This window comes from Macaca mulatta, chromosome 6 (assembly GCF_049350105.2).
Source record: "Macaca mulatta isolate MMU2019108-1 chromosome 6, T2T-MMU8v2.0, whole genome shotgun sequence".
NCBI classification, from domain to species: domain Eukaryota; kingdom Metazoa; phylum Chordata; class Mammalia; order Primates; family Cercopithecidae; genus Macaca; species Macaca mulatta.
Genome location: NC_133411.1, coordinates 158,604,530 through 158,611,009, shown reverse-complemented (window position 1 = coordinate 158,611,009; position 6,480 = coordinate 158,604,530).

The following is a 6,480-nucleotide window of genomic DNA, read 5'->3' as shown; positions in this document are numbered from 1 at the left end:
GGAAGTTGAGGCTCCGAGAAGGTAAAGAACTTTCCCAACATCATGCCAATCTGCCTCTCGAGGGTCTGGGGTCAGCATCCCAAAGGGAGCCAGCCTCTCTGCTGAATCGGCTCTACCCAACTGCCACTCAGGACCTCCTTAGTTGCAACTGACAATGACCCCATGTGGCGGTCAAATGCTCTGGCAACTAACTGCGTGGGTTTGAATCCAAGCTCTGCTGCCTAGCATCTCTGTAACCTTGGGCATGTTATTTAAAGAACTGTTCCTCAGTTCTTTCCCTGCAGAGGGAATCACACGGGATCGTTGTGAGGGGACGGCATAAAGGAGGCAGTCATCCGAAGCACCTGGCCCCAGCCTGGCATGCACAAAAGTTCAAGAGATGTTAGCTATTATTCTTAAGCAAAAGGGGAGTATATCGGTGCCTGTAAACAAACTACAGAAAAAGCAGCGGGGAGTTGAGCTTGGGTCACTGAACTATGGGACTTGCACGCTATCAGAAGGGTCTGTTGGTGTCTCTGTGCCTCTCTCTCTTGGTCTTTCTCTGCCTCTCACAATTTGTCTCTCTGACCCTGTCTTATTCTATTACTCTTTCTTGTTTCTCTGTTTCTGTCCCTCATTCTCTCTCAGCGTCGCTTTTACTCAATCCTGCTCATTCTCTATGGTGTCTCCTTCTCTCTCTCTCTGACACTGTCTTCCTTGTGTCCTCTCTGTCTCTCTCCACTAAGGTATTTTTTCTCTTCTCTTCTCTCCTCTTCACATGCCAGCTTCATTCTCTTGGGCCCATGTCCCCAAGATGTGAGACCGCGGGCCTCAAGTAGGGTTGCCAGATAAAATGCTGGGCAACTAGTAAAATGTGAATTCCAGACAAACAGTGAATAATTTTTTAGTATAAGTATGGTCCCAAAATGTTGCATTGAATAAGAAGGATACAGACCCTGCCTTTGAGAAGCTTATTTTCTGGTGAGTGAGTCAGACAATAAACAAATACACAAACAAGAAAACAAGGAGTGATCTGTTCTGTAACGAAAATAAGGACCATGCACGGTGGCTCACACCTATAATCCCAGCACTTTGGGAGGCCAAGGTGGGCAGATTGCTTGAGCCCGGGAGCTTGAGACCAGCTTGGCCGATATGATGAAACCCCATCTCTACAAAAAATACAAAAATTAGCTGGGCATGGTGGTACAGCTCTTCGGGAGGCTGAGGTGGGAGAATCACTTAAGCCCAGAAGGCAGAGGTTGCAGTGAACTGAAATTGCACCACTGCACCCCAGCCTGGGTGAGAGAGCAAAACCCTGTCTCAAAAAAAAAAAAAAAAGATTTTATTTTAATGAAAAAAGAAAGTAAGACAGTGTGATGCAATAGTCAGCGGTGAGGAGTGAAATGGGGAGGGCTGGAGGCCACTAGATTGAGTGGTCAGCAAAGGCGTCACTCAGGAGCTGACATTTACGCTGAGACCTTCATGGCAAGGAAAACTGGCCACGGGCAGATCTGGGGGAAGAGCATTCCAGGGAAGGGAACAGGCAGTGCAGTGCAAAGGCCCTAAGTCAGGGATAAGCTTAGTTAAGAATCACTGAGAAATAGAGAGAGAGCAAGTGTGGCCCTCATATGGTGACCAAGGGGAGGGTTGTGCAAGGTGACTGGGACAGTTAGGGCCTCTTAGTTCAGAGTAAGGAGTTAGGGTTTTGTTACAGTTTTCAGCAGAGGACTGACATTCTCCAATTTCCTGTTTTGAAGAATCACTTTGCTACTCTATGGAGAGTGCGTTGTGGGTAAAGGCCGAGGTGGGAGCAGAGACCGTCAGGAGTCCAGACAAGAGATGATGGGTGAAGTGGTGGAGAGGGTGGAGGTGGAGCAGAAGTGGACCAATTTCAGATAGGGTTAGGAGGGAAAATGAAAGGATTGAATGTGAAGGGCTGAGAGGAAGAGAGGAATCAGGGATGAGGCCCATGTTTCTGGCGGAAACAATTGTATGTGACCCCAAAGCCTCTCTTCCCATAGTCTTTCCCTCTTAGTAAATTGCAGGTTAGGTGTTTGCAAGCTGCAAGTTGCAGGGTAGCTGTTTGTTGTTGAGGTCGTACCTTACAGGGGGCTAAAGAAATGTTACCGAATTCTGGGGGAGGAATTTTTGTTTTTGTTTTTGTTTTTTGAGACGGAGTCTCGCTCTGTCGCCCAGGCTGGAATGCAGTGGCTGGATCTCAGCTCACTGCAAGCTCCGCCTCCCGGGTTCACGCCATTCTCTTGCCTTAGCCTCCGGAGTAGCTGGGACTACAGGCGCCCGCCACCTCGCCCGGCTATTTTTTGTATTTTTAGTAGAGACGGGGTTTCACCGTGTTAGCCAGGATGGTCTCGATCTCCTGACCTCGTGATCCGCCTGTCTCGGCCTCCCAAAGTGCTGGGATTACAGGCGTGAGCCACTGTGCCCGGCTGGGGTAGGATTATATAATTTAAATTTCATATCCAATTTTATTAAAAATAATGTATTACATGCATATTGTTATCCATTAAGAAAAACAAAATTATACCCACAGCATAAACGACAGAAAGTAAGTCTGGACAAAGTGCTTTTGGCTGGTAGCTGTGATTTTCAAAGTGGAGATGGGGGCACATTGCTCCTAAGGGGAATGCCACACCCTGGAATCTCTGGTGTGGGAGGTGGGATGGGGGGGTGTAAAAAGAAGGGATGGATGTTGAGATTTTTCCAATTGTGTGTGTGTGTGTGTGTGTGTGTGCATGAATATGTTTGTATTTTTTTTCTCACTCTGTTGTCCACACTAGAGTGCAGTGATGAGATCTGAGCTCACTGCAGCCTCAGCAGGCTCAAGTGATCCTCCCGCCTCAGCCTCCCAAGTAACTGCTACCACAGGCATGCACCACCATGCCCAGCTAATTTTTGTATTTTTTTGTGGAGACGGGGTTTCACCATGTTGCCCAGGCTGGTCTCGAACTCCTGGACTCAAGCGATCCTCCCCCCTCGGCCTCTCAAAGTGCTGAGACTTTAGATCTGAACCACCGCACCTGGTCTGTGTTTGTATTTTTATTTTATGGTTGCTCTTCTCATGACATTTTTTGGGAGCAGGGAGGACAAAAAATGGAAATAAAAGCATTTAGAAAGTTGATTTAAAAATTACAAAACAAAAAAGTAGGGGGAAGTCACACTCTCACACGCGGGCCAATCAACTAGGTCGGCTGCAACCGCACCATGGCAGACCAGGGAGGCGCCAGGAGACTGCAGTAACTCAAGATGGCCGACCGATCACCAGAGAGTATCTGAGGACATGGTCACAGTTACGTTCCCAGGGGAACAACCTTTGGCCTCTTAAGACATCTACTTGCTTTCAGTTTTGGAAGAACTCACGCAGCCATGGGGTATTTTTCAGAATTCCCGACGGTGAAGGGTCAGAGCCACGGGCATTAGGGAGAAAGCTGAAGGCACAGCGGGTGTGAGCGTGGGGCCGCTGCCTGCAACACTTGGAAGAAATACCGGGAAGGGGGTGGGAGGGATCAAAACTGGCTTGTGTGACCAAGGATCAATTTGTTATTAAGCACTTTTATGTGCAGATAGAGTGCCAAAGTCTCCCATGATGTATCCTGTGTCGACATCCCTACAACTCTGTAGCAGGACTCTGTCCTGATTTGCCCACACGGAGGAAAGTGAGGTTTCAGAGAGATTAAGCAACTTGTTTGAAGGAGGCCACACAGCTGGTAATGTGCGGACAGGATTTGAAGGAGAGCATTTTGCATGGGAAGTCTGGCCCTCTGTCTACCACCACCACCTCTTCATCCCGAGACCCAAGTCTGGCCCCACATGGCTCCCTAAGACCATCCTGTCTTTAAATGAGAGGGTTTTAAGCAGCTCTAGGGCAGCCACCAGAGCCCAGTACGAAGTCCCCTGCACTGACAGTCATCCTCTAACCCTGTGCCCAGTTCTCAATGCTGCCTCCTGCTGTGATCTCTGTATCTTTCATCGGCCTGATCTCTCCTTCCCCAGAGCTTAGTGCTTGAACCCCAACCAAAGATTGAAACCCTACTGCCCGCAGTCTGACCTGGCTCTGACCTCTGACCTGCCTGGACACTAGGAGATGCCCATTCCCAAGTGTCCCACAACGGCTCCAACTGCCTGCTGGACACCTGCTGCCTCCCCCGCATCCCTGGGGAGTGTGTCCCAGGATCACTATGCCCTCCCAACTCCTGGGATCCCTCACCTGACGCGACCCTCTTCTAGCTGGATCTGTGTCCCCAGCTCCAGCCCTGCCCCAGGGGAGAGGCCTGGGACTCCATCCGGACCACGAGTCTCATGACAGCCCAACAGCGTGAGGCCCATGGCAGCTGGCTGCTGTTGAGATTGGTGTTTGGTCTTTTAGCTTGCAGCTCTTGAGAGCTTCCCATGTGCCAGGCATTGAATTAGTCCTGTCAAGTGGATTCCCTCGTTTAACCTCAAACAACACTGTGAGTAGTGAATAGAGGCGGCAGTTATTGCTATTAATGTGCTGCTCTATTCCCACGCCAGAGGCTCTACTGATGTGCCCAGGAGCCCTGAGACCCCAAGACCAGCGGTGTCTGCCCTGGCCAGAAGCCCCTCCCACTTCCCATCTCCCAAACCTGGGGCTCACTGCCCCTTCTGAGTTGAGGCCAGACACATGCTGCTGAGGCATCATGACTGGAAAACTGTGTTTCCTCCTCCCCTCCCCCAGGGCTGTAGGGCCTGGCCCTTCCCCAAAGCCTGGCTCTGCACTGACACAGTGGCCTTGGATTTCCTCTGTGTTTGTCTGCTCTGGGCTTGGCAGTAATGGTCTCAGCCGGCCAAGACTGGGGAAGCTCAGCAGACTACCACAGCCACTGATCCTGGAGCATGACCAGCTCAGCTCTTCTGGGACCGAAGACATTCCAAGAGCTCCGTGTAGGAAGGTCTGACAGCCCCCTGAACCAGGGAAGGTGCAGACAGACCTAGAGATGGCTGCCATTGTTCCCCAAGGGCTGGGCTGCCTGAGGGACCAGGTACCAGGGAGGTGCCAGGGATCCCATAGCCCCAAGACGCAGCCCTTCCCTGCAGCCCTGGCTCCTGAGTGGTGTTTTGCTGTGCAGTCAGAAAGCAGAAACCACTCTATGCATTGGAACAGAAGGAATTTGGGCTGAGTGCGGTGGCTAACACCTGTAATCCCAGCACTTTGGGAGGCCTAGGTGGTTGGATCATCTGGCGTCAGGAATTCGAGACCAACCTGGCCAACATGGCGAAACTGTGTCTCTACTGAAAATACAAAAATTAGCCGGGCGTGGCAGTGGGCGCCTGTCATCCCAGCTACTCAGGAGGCCGAGGCAGGAGAATTGCTCAAACCTAGGAGCTGGAGGTTGCAGTAAGCCAAGATCAAGCCACTGCACTCCAGCCTGGGTGACAGAGCGAGACTCCATCTAAAAAAAATTTAAAAAAAGAACAGAAGGAATTCATTATAGGGAGTAGGTTACACTGGTGAAAGATCTGAGAAGCACTCCAGAGATGAACAGTAGCAAAAAGACATTACAACGCCTCCACTGGAGGGATGCAGGAAAGATCCTAGTGTCTAGGATCTGGCGTCACCAGACAGAAACTGGAAGCACAGCCAGGCCTGTGTGATGGGACCTGGGACTACGAGGGAGGGGCTTTCCAGTGGGAGCTGGGACCACGGAGGAGACCAGCCACTGGCAGAGATGCTACCTGAAGCAGAGGGGGGAAACTGCGGCATTTCTCCCACCTGCCAGTGCCTCCCATGGGCCAAACCTATCAGGCAGCCAGAGGGCAGGGGAGCCGGGGAAATGGAGTTCCCCGCAGCACAGAGCAGAGCAAGGCAGGGAACAAACATGATGGTAAGCAAGCGAACAACCCGCCTCTGGAGACAGGAGCTGCTCAGGATGGGAGGGAACCACTCCTGGGTTTCCCCCGGCCCAGCCTGCCTGAGGGTCAGCGCTGTCCCAAACTGGCAGCCACTGCTTACAACTCAGTTTCCACTCACAGGCCCTAAGGATATCCAGACCCTGGAGGACCAATGACAGGCAGACAGGCCCAAGATGGGGAACCCAGAAGCACCCTGAGATGTCCTAGACCCTGAGATGTCCTGCCTGAGACCTCCAGGATTAGCGGAACACCGGCAGCTAGTGCTCCTAAGCCCAGCCGTGACAGTCTATGAGGACAAACCAGGGACAAACCTGGTCCCCACCTCATTTCACTCCCTCAGCTTCTACTGAAGCCTCCAGCAGACTCTTGCTGGAGTCTGCCTCAAAGCTGCCGCATCCCCTGGAAACACCTGAAAGGATGCTCCTGGCTGCAAAGCGCCCTGAGCCTATGACCAGAGGAAGTGCTCCATCAGTATCCCGTGTGCCTGCTTAATGCCTGATTACCTGCCCAGCTTATCCCTGTGCAGACGCAGTGGATGCCAGAACACCCTATGGCTGGAGAGAGGCAGGGAGACCCTGGGGTGCTTGTGCCCATGAGCACTGCCCCAGCCTG